This window comes from Trichechus manatus, unplaced genomic scaffold, assembly GCF_000243295.1.
Source record: "Trichechus manatus latirostris isolate Lorelei unplaced genomic scaffold, TriManLat1.0 scaffold00018, whole genome shotgun sequence".
Classification (NCBI taxonomy): Eukaryota; Metazoa; Chordata; class Mammalia; order Sirenia; family Trichechidae; genus Trichechus; species Trichechus manatus.
Genome location: NW_004443954.1, coordinates 2,447,782 through 2,460,841, shown reverse-complemented (window position 1 = coordinate 2,460,841; position 13,060 = coordinate 2,447,782).

Here is a 13,060-nt window from a genome sequence, read left to right as displayed (position 1 = left end):
GGAGTAGCTCCCAAGCCATGTGGTACTGCTCGGCTAGAAAGGGCTCCCAAGCCGAGAAAAGAAAAAGAAAACAAACAAATCAAAACAGAACAAACAAAAAAGCCCAGGGGGTCCCACCAGTGTGGTGGCACAGGCCGGGAAGCAGTTTCACAGTCAAACGGTGTCTCGCAGCCTTTCAGGAAGAAGCAAAGATGGCACCATGGAGCCAGGTATTTGAGAGAAAGGAGGGGGAGGTGGTGAGAGGTAAGGAAGAAATCTAATGAAGCAGAAAAAAGCCACACCAGCAGCCAACAAATGGCACTCAGGGAGCCGGCCACTGTGGGTGGCTGGAATCCAAATGACACCGGGGTGAAGCTGGTGCTTCCTGGCCAATATACTGTGGCTACAGGAAGCAGAGGAGGCTGAGTGGGGGCGAAGAAGGGTGAGGGGTGGGAAAGCGTATATCCCTGGCTACCCGTTGTTCTGTCTCCTGCTGGAAGCTCCATGAAGCTGCTTTCTCGTACTCCCTGTTGGCTGATCTCTGATAGGAGTCCAAGATGGCAGATCTGTGCGGCGGTAGCTGATGGGGGACCTTTCCTCCCTCTCTGTTCTCTGTCAGTTTCTTATTCCATTCAGTGCTTGGCTGAGCTCTTTAACTCTTCATTTGATGCTTAGGGTTTCAGGATTGACGTGTGACTCTGTTTGACTTAGTTTTTCAGATCTTTGCTGTGGAGGGACAGCATGGTGCTTCTGACTATAGCACCATGTTGTTTGGAAGTCCTTGAAACATATTTCTTTAAATCCTACTCCTTATATGCTTTCACTAGTGTGTCACTTAATTTAAAATTTATACATTTTTTAAACAAAGGATATTTCATGGAAGAAGTAGTAACTGGAATATATGTTTATCTCACAAAACCCATTAATCCAGGTTGCCCAAGGTATCCTTCAACAGGTATTGCCTCAGGGGTCTTTCAAAAGGAAACACAATTAGACTCGATTAAATTTCATAACTACAAATAATTAGAAACTCAACAAAATTTGTTCTAATGAAATGTAATATTGTTGTTAACTGCTTCTTCATCTCCCTCTGGTGTTTCCCCAAAACTAAGTGGCAACTTTGCCTTTGTTAGGATTCAGACATTGGGTGGAGATCCATTATGTCTCTTGTACAGGAAAGCTGTATGAAAGACTCAAGCCTGAAATCCTGGTAGCCCGAGTCTTTGACCTGATTTGCTCTGCTTCAGTCATGACAAATTTTTTTAAAACATTGTAGTTCCCATTTTTTTTTTTCCCTCCAAGGAGCCCTGGTAGCAACAGTTAAGTGCTCGGATGCTAACTGAAAAGCTGGCAGTTCGAATCCACCCAGCGGCTCCTTGGGATAACAGTCTGGGGATCTGCTTTTGTAAAGATTACAGCCAAGAACACCATAAGGGGCAGTTCTACTCTGAGATGACAGCACCCAGCAACAATAGTTTTTGCAGAGGATGGAGTAGGATTTCTCTGTTAGACATAGGCCTAAAACTCTTCAGTTTCTACCAATGACTCAAAATAAAAATAAAAAATAAAAAAAAAAATCCTGTCCCCAGTTACAGAATATTTGCAATGCAAGGTGCCTCCCAAATATTAATTATTATTTAGGTGTTTATGCTGTGAAATTTTTCCTCTCTCAAACTCTTTTAACTTTTGCATGTGAATGCTTATATAGTAACTCTTTAACAATACCAAACAGCAGTTTGTTTGTTTTCTCATGCTGAATATTTTAAACATATCTAAACAAAAATTTGCTGTTTTTTTCACAGATGTTTGAAAACTATTGGAGGGAAACAGTCATGATGAGAAGGTGACCCTACTCTTTAGACACAAGCTTTTTTTTTTTTTTTTTTCTGATCAGGAAATATGCAGTGATAAAAACTAAAAGTTTCTTTTATTCTGTTCTATAATTACAATTTCCCCTGTATCACTTAATAAGCCAAGGAAAGAGAATTTTCTCACCTGTCTTGAAACCAAGAGCCAACACCTAAATATATTAGTTACAATATGAATTTTGTCTAGTTCAAAGAATTTGGCAGCTAATGTAACCAACTTTCCAGACTATCCTAATGTCCACAGATATCCATGCAGAGCTTGGTATAAGTGAGAAAAATGACAACCTTCACATGTGAAATGAAATGTGACCTTAGGGAGGGAATAGTGAATGTAATTAGTGGAAGCTCAAATGGCCTAAAAAATTATTTTTCTTGCTTATTTGCTTGCTTTAAATTTCTATTTTACATAATATGATATGCTTAAATACAAATTCTTTAATGTAACTGTGTATAGTAAAAGTAAAATTGTCTATGTTGGATTTGTTTTGAGGTGTCAAAATATAGGACTTGAATTCAGAAGACTTGCCAGATTCTGTCAAGATTCCAGAAACTATTCCTACCAGTTGTAATGATAAAGAGTGAAGTAAACCTCCAAATTATGTCTGTTTAAAGAGATGATAATGAAGTATAAACAAAATAAGAAGAGAGACAAAATAATTTAATCAATCTAATACCCAGGTAGCATACCAACGAATGTAGGGAATTTATACATTTTTTTTTTCTAGAAGATCCCGCTGTTGGTTTGTCTTTCGTCCTGATAGATTTTGTAACCTATCTTGTCCTTAGAAGCTCCGGGCATTTTATTACCATCAGCTTCCATCCATAAATACTGAGACATATGGTCTTTACTAGACATCGTGGCACATCAAGTCAAATTTTCTCAATTTATATACCAAATAAGTAAAAACTGATACTCTCTATATCTAATTAAATCTTTATTTACAAAGGGTTGTAATTGTATGCAAGGTGTGGAGACAAGTTGTCCCGGTTTCCACGAAACGAGTGAGGTTTTAGAGTAGGAATGTTAGTTATCTTTTTTAGCTCCAACATGCATACTGTCACTTAAAAACTTCTCTAGCACAATCTTGAATTGTTCATACAATTTCTAATATCAGATCATAAAAATGCTTCTAACTGTGACTTAGTGTTCCTTGTAGACAAGCTCCAAGAAAAAATATTTTTTATTATTTCAAAAGAAAGGTTATACATGTTTGAGTAATCAATGATTTAAAAAGATCATGTCCAGATATTTGCCTTGTAATGTAATCTGCCTTCAGGATGTCCACCAGATCTTTCTTGGAAAACTATAGGCATTTAAAATTGGAAGTGCTCTTTTAGTGATTTTTTCTAGACAATATTTTCCCAGGTTCAAGTTCTTCACTGTTTCTTTATAAACAACAGAATCAAACTGTGCTATTTTTATACCTTTTAAATTATTTTAAATTGTTAAGAAAAACTACTGTAAAAATGCACTAAATTATAATTCAGAAAAAGATCCAAAGACATTGATATTTAGAAAAGGTATTTTCTTGGGCAATCAGATTAACTCATATTTATGCTGTCCTTAAATAAGATTTTTTTCTTCTTCTGTTTTTCTAAAATGTATTTGGACCTCCTGATTTCAAAGAAAAAGTAGCATCAGTTAAAAGGTTTGTAGTAATATAGTCATCTTTGCCATTTATTTGTTTTTATATCTAGGCCTTTCCAGATTTGTGAGTGCATTTCTATAGTACGCTCGCACCACCCTTACCGAAATGCCAGGCAGGGCTCAGATGTATCTGCTCTGAGAAGATTCTTAACATAGCAGTGGTCAAGAGAGCAATAACGAGTGTGAATGTTTATATATTCTCATGATAATGCTCCCTTAAAGTGAAATCTTACTACAACTGTAGCAGCTGAGCCAGAATTAACTATGTTTATTGAGAAATACACTCCATTTGCGAATTATCTGTCAAATATAACAGATTACTTTTACTGATTATTGAATAAATTGTTGTTGTTCGCTGTCACTGAGTTGGCCACGGACTCCTGGCGATGCTGTGCACAATGAAATGAAATACTGCCTGGTTCTGCTCATCTCTGTTTATCAGTTGTGGATCGGGTTCATAGGGTTTTCAGTGACTGATTCTTGGAAGTAAATCTCCAGGCTTTTCTTCCTAGTCTGTCTTATACTGGAAGCTCTACTGAGACCAGTCTGTCATCTTAGCAACACGGAATCCTCTACTGATAGATGGCGGTGGTTGCATCTGAGGTACATTGGCTGGGAATCCAACATGCATCTCCCAGATGGAAGGTAAGAAGTCCACCACTGACCCACCAACGCCCCCATTTAATAACTAAACAGCTTTAATCTGCCTCTCCAAGGTCTGAAATAATGTTACCGTGTCACGGCAGCAGTTAAGTATCTATTACAAAATTGAAATGACCGTCTTAAAATGTTGAGTGAATCTTTGACAAAGATGCCTCCATTTGCCCCCAAAATAATTGAAATAGTTTTAAATTATATCACTGATCATCTCAGTGACAATTCCATCAGCAATGAAAATTTAAACTGGATGATGGACATGTTCTCAATTAAACACAGACAACTTTGTTAAATATTTGTGTTTCAAATTTGATGAAGTTTTCTCTTTGTTCAATTTGCAATCCCACACATTCTTCTCTTAAATAGATCCACGTGTAGCATAGAGTGTGGATTAAGCATTTGGACTCCAGAGTCAGATTGCCTGAGTTCAGATCCTGCCTCTGCCCTTTACTAGCTAGGTAACCTCGGACAAGTTACTTAACCTCCACCTAATTTGCTCATTTGCAAAACAGTGACAGTAATAGCACCTACCTCATAGGGATCTTATAGTGATTAATGAATTAATATTTAGTAAAATGCTTAGAATAGGGTCTACACATAGTAAGTGCTTGTCTTAGTCATCCACTGTTGCTATAACAGAAATACCACAAGTGGATGTCTTTAACAAAGAGAAATTTATTTCTTCACAGTAAAGTAGGCCACAAGTCCAAATTCAGAGTGTCAGCTCTGGGGGAAGGCTTTCTCTGTCAGCCTTCTCATCAAAGTTCCGCCAGACTAGGAGCTTCTCCGCACCGGGACCCCAAGTCCAAAGGATGCACTCTGCTTCCAGCACTGCTTTCTTGGAAGTATGAGGTCCTCCCTCTCTGCTTGTTTCCTTTTCCTTTTGATCTCTTGAGAGATAAAAGGTGGGGCAGGCCACACCCCAGGGAAATTCCCTTTACATTGGATCAGGGATGTGACCTGGGAAAGGGTGCTACCATCTCACCCTAATCCTCTTTAACATAAAATTACAATCACAAAATAGAGGACAACCACACAGTACTGAGAATCATGGCCTAACCAAGTTGACATATATTTTGGGGGGACGCAATTCAATCCATGACAGTGCTATACAAGTATTTGTTGTTTAAGCAACGATATAGAATATAGAATCTTGACTGAATAGAGAAATCACAGGGTAAGTTTAAACACTTTCTGTTTGCAAATACTTTCTCACGTTTCTAATAATTAAATCATTCTGAGTGCTTGGGTTTTTCAAATGATAGTGCTGTAAATTAGGCTCACATGCATGGGCAGAAGTACAGTTATTTCGCATCTGGACACATGTAAACATGCCACTTATTCTTGTTTATATAGCATGAAAATCACATTACCTAAAAAAAGGTAGGCTTCATCCAATTTTTCCTCTTTTTTATTGGCTAACATCAAATAAGACGCTCTCTTTAACTTTTCATTCATCAGGTTATAGCAACTGTTAAAAGTCAAATGTGCTGTACTCAGACATGCATACATTAAAGAACAATTTGCATAATCCAGGCACTCAGAACTTGCCTGTGTCAAAAGATTTTTATCTTGGTCTGTATAACACAGAGCCTTGAAATTTTTCGAGCAGGAAATATAACTTTTGATAATGTAGATCTGTGATTTTTAAAATTAAAGTATTCTATTTCATTACCTTGATTTGAGTTGTATTTTTAAATTTAGTTTTGTGACTCTTTCACTCAATTTATATTTAAAATTTTAAATAACAGGATGTGCTTGAATATTTGGGAGTGCATTATTATCTGTGCGTCTTGAAAGAAGCTGGAGTGTTTTTCTCCCTCAGAAGCTGACCTGTCAATCACTCAACAGAGATTTTTTCCTGTTCATGGCTGCCACAATCCACTACTTCAGGCTTGTTTGGCTCTTCGTTAGCCCTCACAAACTGAAATCCCACACTAAACAAACTATCAATGTTTATTTTATAAAGTCTCCCACTTTTATATCATAAAGGTGGGTCATGCAATGGAGGAGGGAATTCTCAACAGCACTAATTAAATATCAAGAGTCCAAACCTACACCAGAGGCATTTCTCTACATGGCACACTTCACTTAGCCTTGAACTCCTAAAAGTTTCCGGATTCAATATTTCTCAACCTCTTTGTCCACTCAGATATCCATGAAGTGCTGATCTATAATCGACCCATCAGCAAAACTTGAGCTACCAGATTAGTTCTGAATGGGCTGTACAAGAAAACATCAGCCACAGTCTTGTAGCTCATTCAACCTAAAAGTTCATGTTCCTTTTGTTCTGCAGCTCTCTGGAGCATGCTACCCATATAAAGCCAAAATACGCAAACAAGCCTACTTTTGTGGGCTTCAGTAGTTGATCTGGGGTTAGTTTCCCTTACTTCATCATTTCTAAAAGGTACATGTTGAAACACCATGAAATTGAATGAATGTTTTGCTCAATTTTGGTTAAAAAGGGGTGGTTTACTTTAGGCAAGTGGGCCCCAGCTAGACCACAGTTAGAAGGAGGTAAAGTACATTAACACCAGACTAGTCCAGGGGGTGAAACCTTAGATTTTTGGTAAATGCCTCTGTGCATGTTTGTGTGTGTGTGTGTGTATGTGTGTCCAAACCTTTGATTTTATTTTGTTACAATTTGTTACAAACTTAAATTATAATTTGGTTAAGCTACTTACCTTTAACCTTCAGGCAAATGGTTGCTTCAAATTATCTTAAGCAACTTTATAAAGGTATTTTGTAGACATAATGAGGATCTTGAGTGCAGTAATATTTTCATAAGGGATTTATACCTCTAAATGGAACTAGTGAACATAAACTTGTCTTTATCATTTGGTCAGATACTCGAGTTTAGAGATATATCCTCTGCTATTTAATTGCTTTTTTAATATACATCAACATAAAAATCACATTTTCCCTTATATTGTACTTATACCGTTATTTCTTCCTCAGAAAACCCTCTCACCCCTGACACTTTATATTCTGAATTTTTCAATATTTTAAAAGGGATAGATAACGTGCCTAAAATTGCATGAATCCCAAGAATTTCTCTCTCGCTCTGCTGGTATATATAATGAGCACTTGGTTGGGAGTCGGAGATTTGGTTCCTTATCTCAAATTTGCTGCAAAGCAGTTGTTTTACTTTGAGAAACTCACATGTCAGGGTGACCATCACTGTCGTACCCTGTTCAGGCTGTGTCTCTGACTAAACGACCCTCAGCCTATGCCACCACACGCGAAAATTCTACCCATCCTTCATCTTTCAAAGGCTACTCCCCCTTTGACACTTTCTTCAGCTACTAAGCTGAAATCGATCTCTCCCTTTTCCAAAATGATAGAATCTTACCATGTCAACATTAGAAATGTCTTACAAAATAATACAGTCCGACTTCCCAGTTTAAACAGGCACCCATTCAACAACATCCCCAACAGATAATCAGACTCTCCTTGAACACTAGTGTTGACAGCAAGTTCATTCAATCAGGAGAAAGCTCTTTCTCATCTCTGGAAAGCTCAGCTATTAAGAAGTTCACCCGCCCAAATTCTGTAGCCAAGTTGCAACACAAAATCCACATACTGCAAAATGGAATACAAATAGTCAAGTCAACTATATTTTTCTTTATATAACAAACCACTTTACCCTCACCAGAGAACGTCTACCTCTAGACCTCAAATACACCCCTTGTCTGAGAGCACACAGTAGATTGGCTGGTAACCAACCAGGATCTTTGTACAGTAAGAAGGCATTTCCTCTCCTTCATAATGGGAGCTGGGAGGGAAGCAGCGCATCTACCTCAAATGTGCACGCGCGCGTGCATACATACACACATGCAGGCACACACGCACATTCTTAAATCCACTTTCCTGCTTTAACTCTGCAAAGTGAAGCCAGGTTGGAGGGAGGGATATGACAGTTAATTTATTCACTCTGTTTTTATAGACTGTATATTTAGAAAAGCTACCTACACTTAAAATTAAGAAAAAAAAATGAAGTAAATGAGTAGTTTTCAAAGCCTGTATTGTTAACTTTAAAGCTTATCAAGGTGATATCAATGCAAAATTCCTGTGTTTACTCAAAATTCAAAGTCATACATCGCAATCTGCTTACATTTATAATTAATGTACGCATTTTGGCTGTTGAGACGGCGCTTGAAATTCCTCAAGTTTGATTTGAGACTTTCTTATCTCACTTGATAGAGAAGAAAATTGTAAGACTAGAGGAGTATCCAGTGCCACTGTTCATCTGTTAGTTGGTTTTACTGTAGCGGCTTGAGTGTTGCTATGATGCTGGAAGCTATCTCTGGTATTTCAAATACCAGCACAGTCACCCATGGTGGACAGGTTTCAGTGGAGCTTTCTAAGACAGCTTAGGAAGAAAGCCCAGGTGATACTTATGAAAATTAGCCAATGACAATTTTATGAATACAATAGGACACTGTCTGACTCTCTTGCTTTGGATGCATCATCAAGAGACATGAATCCCTAGAAGAATACATCACGATTGGTGAAGTGGAGGGCCCATAAGGACCCTTGGTGAGATGGATTGGCATGAAAACCTCAATGATGAAATCCAGCACGCCGGCAATATTTCATTCTGTTGTACGTAAGGTTGCAGTGAGTCAGGGTCAACTGGACAGTAGCTAAATAACAACATTAAAAAAAAAAGAAAACAAAACCTCATTGTTGTCTAGTCGATTCCAATTCATAGCGACCCTACAGGATAGAGTAGAACTTCCCCACAGGGTTTCCAAGGAACGCCTGGTGGATTCAAACTGCTGACCCCGTTTGGTTAACAGCCGTAGCTCTTAAACACTGAGCCACCAGGGTTTCCAAATAACGACATAGGAGTATTTATTTATGGGATACTGTCAAATTTGTTTTATTTTTGTTCCCGTCAATGAAAGAAAGGAATTTTCAGTTTCTTCTTTGAGATCAATTATAGAATTACTGTCATAGAAATGAAATAACTTACTGTTAAATATGAATGTTTTATCGTGGAATAAGCATTAGCAAAGACATGCTGTTTTAAATGTTTTATCTTAAAATTTTTTCTTTTAAATAAAAGAGGCAGAATAATTTGCCTTGAAATCTTGGTTAGATATTTGGCAGTCTCAATTTCTGCTTGTGCAACATCTTTGAAAAATGATAGAAAATCTCATTCACTTAGTTCTCTTGTAATCAGGTTCCATTAGCCGGGTACTACACATTTTCTTCATTTTCCCAACACTTTGACTGAATTCAGGTTGATTTTCTTTAGCCTTAAAATGGGGATCATTCACAGGAGGGGACAGGAAAGCTGGTGATAGGGAACCCAAGGTTGAGAAGGGACAGTGTTGACATGATGTGGGGTTGTTAACCATCGTCATAGGGCAATATGTGTACTAACTGTTTAACGAGAAACTATTTGTTCTGTAAACCTTCAACTAAGCTACAAAAAAATAACAACAATTATCTATGGGAGATCAAATTGACAACAGCAACTGAAAAGGTTTGATGGGAAGCCTAGGGGACAGTGAGTTGAAGATAATGGTGATGGAATAATTTGGAAAAGGATAGTGAGAATAGCAGCACTATGGGAAGAATGTAATCCATGTCACTGAATTGTACATGTAGAAACTTTTGAAATGGTATAACTTTGGCTATGTATATTGTCTTAGTCATCTAGCGCTGCTATAACAGAAATCCCACAAGTGGATGGTTTTAAAGAAGAGAAGTTTATTTCCTCACAGTCAAAGTAGGCTAAAAGTCCAAATTCAGGGTGTCAGCTCCAGGGGAAGGCTTTCTCTCTCTGTCGGCCTTCTCATCAGTGTTCCCCCGGACTAGGAGCTTCTTGGTGCAGGGACCCCGGTCCAAAGGATGCGCTCTGCTCACGGCACTGCTTTCTTGATGGTATGAGGTCCCCCTGTCTGTCTGCTCACTTCTGTCTTTTCTATCTCAAGACATTGCCTCAGGATACAATCCAATCTTGTAGACTGAGTCCTGCCTTACTAACACATCTGCTACCCATCCTCCCTCATTAACATCATAGAGGCAGGATTTACAACATATAGGAAAACCACACAATACCAGGAATCATGGCCCGGCCAAATGGATAGACACATTTTTTGGGGGACATAATTCAAACCATGACATATATTATCACCAAAAAAAAAAAAAAAAGAGGTCCTCTAAGGTTGAGAAGGGAGAGTGTTGACATGTCGTGGGGTTGTTAACCAATGTCATAAAACAATATGTGTACTGACTCTTTAATGAGAAACTATTTGTTCTGTAAACCTAAAATACAATTAAAAAAAAGGGGATCATTTCTCACAAAAGAGTAATACGTGTGAAAGATCTCTGTAAGCTCTAAAGTACCATATAAATATAAAAAGTTAGGTTTATAAACAGCCCTCCAGGTTAGATTTCTGGTTGGATTTAACTTGGATTGGGATCAGTTAGTTAAATTTTTCTTTATTCAAGATCATTTCACTAACCAAGTTGTTGCTCCAATGATTTATTTGAAAAAGTATAAACTAGTGAAGAGTTACTTGTTTCACAGGATGTAGATTGTACATCCATAAGGATTTAGTGTTTCCATACACACTGGACATTTCAGACTTTCAACAAATGATAACTAAGTACAACATAATAAAAAAAATAATGTTTGGAGAAAAGGTTATTATGCAAAATCTTAGATAATAATTTACATATATCACAGTTTGGAAATAATTCCATAAGGAAGAAGAAAAGAAAAGTAGACATAAATCCTGATTGACAGCTGAGTTTCCCAATGACCTAAAAATGCCTCCAACATCTTTTATTAAATAAATTAAGCTCACCAAATCACCTGTTGTAGAATAGCTTATGTCTTATTTTAAGAATCCAACAAAAGACTGGTAAATCCAACTTGCTAGTTTTTCCCCAGGTTCTACATCAAACAGATGGAAAAAGTGGAATAAAATAGAAAGAGTCTTTACTTGAATTGATGAAAAGGAAACTCATAGAAATACTGGAGAAATATGTATCTTCAAATAGGAACCATTTTGAAAAATTCTCTTTCAAATCTAACAGACGATTTTTTTTCTGTAATTATGCATTCTGTCCTATTAAAATCCTTAAAAATATATTTGAAAACTCTTGACTAAGGGATTAGATTTGTCTAATTTTAGTAATTTTAATTAGATTGTTTTCCCAAACTTTTACAGAAATGCTCCTGGCTTTGCCAATTTGTGCTGGTAAATTTGGAGATACTTTTTCTAAAAGAAAATGTCTTTAATTTTTATGACTAAACACTTCCCCAGGACGTTGAAAACAAACTTCAGTCATACAACTGAATTGTTTTGCAAGGAAAAATTATCAAATTGGCAAATTAAACCATTATGCAAAGCTATGATGCTAAGAAGCATTTTATCATATACCCAAATATATTAGAATGAAGATTTTTTTCCTGTGATGTTAAAGCAAAATAAGGAAAGTATGTCTAAAAATTGTAGGGAATCAATAAAAATACAATTTGGCTTTGAGAATTTTTATTTTACAAAACAATCAAGGATAAATTCAGTTTGCCACCATTTGGTGCAATTGAAAATGAACATGTTTTGCAGCCCAGAATTTATATTCCTTGTAAAATTCTCAGACACGTGCCTACAAAGACATGTACAAAAATCTTTCTTGCAGCATCACTAGTAAAAACAAAACAAAAAAAAGAATGGAGACAAACTAAATGCCCATCAATAAGGGATGGAGAAATAAAATGTGGTATAATTATAGGAGGAAAACCTGCTGGCATAGTGGTTAAGTGCTACGGCTGCTAACCAAAGTGTCAGCAGTTCAAGCCCACCAGGCGCTCCTTGGAAACTCTAGGGAGCAGTTCTACTCTGTATTATAGGGTCGCTATTAGTTGGAATTGACTCGAAGGCAATGGGTTATAATTATAGGATGGCATAAAACATAGCAGTTAATATGAACAAACAAAACAATGTATTAAACAATAAATCTCAATAACATAGTGATAAAAAGTTATAATACTATAAGGTCATACAAAAATTTATGGTACCATTTTACAATAAAACATACAAAAACACTATATACTCTTAGAGAATGGAATCCTAGGGTGGTATAAATGATTAATGTGTTCGACAGCTGAAAAATTGATGGTTGGAGTCCACCAGAGGTGCCTCTAAGGAAAGGTATGGCTATCTACTTCCAAACAACTCAGCTATCGAAAACCCTATGGAGCCCAGTTCTACTTTGACATACACGGGGTCACCATGAGTCAGAATCTACTTCATGGCAACTGGTTTTAGTTACTGGTCTTCAATAATATATATACATAGTTATATAAAAATGTTAAAACGGATTGCAAGTATATATACTAAATTCAAGACAAAGTTTCTCTCCAGGGAAGAGGAAAAGGACTAGAGATGAGGGCAGGATGTCAAATTTTTCTGTACAATATTTGTTGTGTAAAGATATATAAAACAAGAATGACCAAATTGCGCTATTTAATTCTGTTTGCTGAGTGTCTTAGTTGGGTTTTCCAGAGGAGCAAACCAATGAGACATACATATGTATAGAAAGATTTACTTCAAAGAAATGGCTCACATAATTGTGGGGGCTGGCAAATCCCAAATCTGTAGGTCAGGCAGCAGGCTGGAGACCTCTGCTGGCTCAAGGAATTGCAGGGGCTGGCAAATCCCAAATCTTTAGGTGAAGTGGCAGGCTGGAGACTTCTGTAGGCTTACGTCTCAAGATCTGGAAGTCAGGTGACAAGAAGAGTTCAGGGAGGAGACAGAGCTTGAGCTCTGCCAGATATCCATTTATATTCTAGAGGCAGGCCATACCCTTAAGGAAACTCACCTTTCAACTGATTTGCTGATCATCTCAGATCACATCACGGAACGTGATTACATTATATTACACT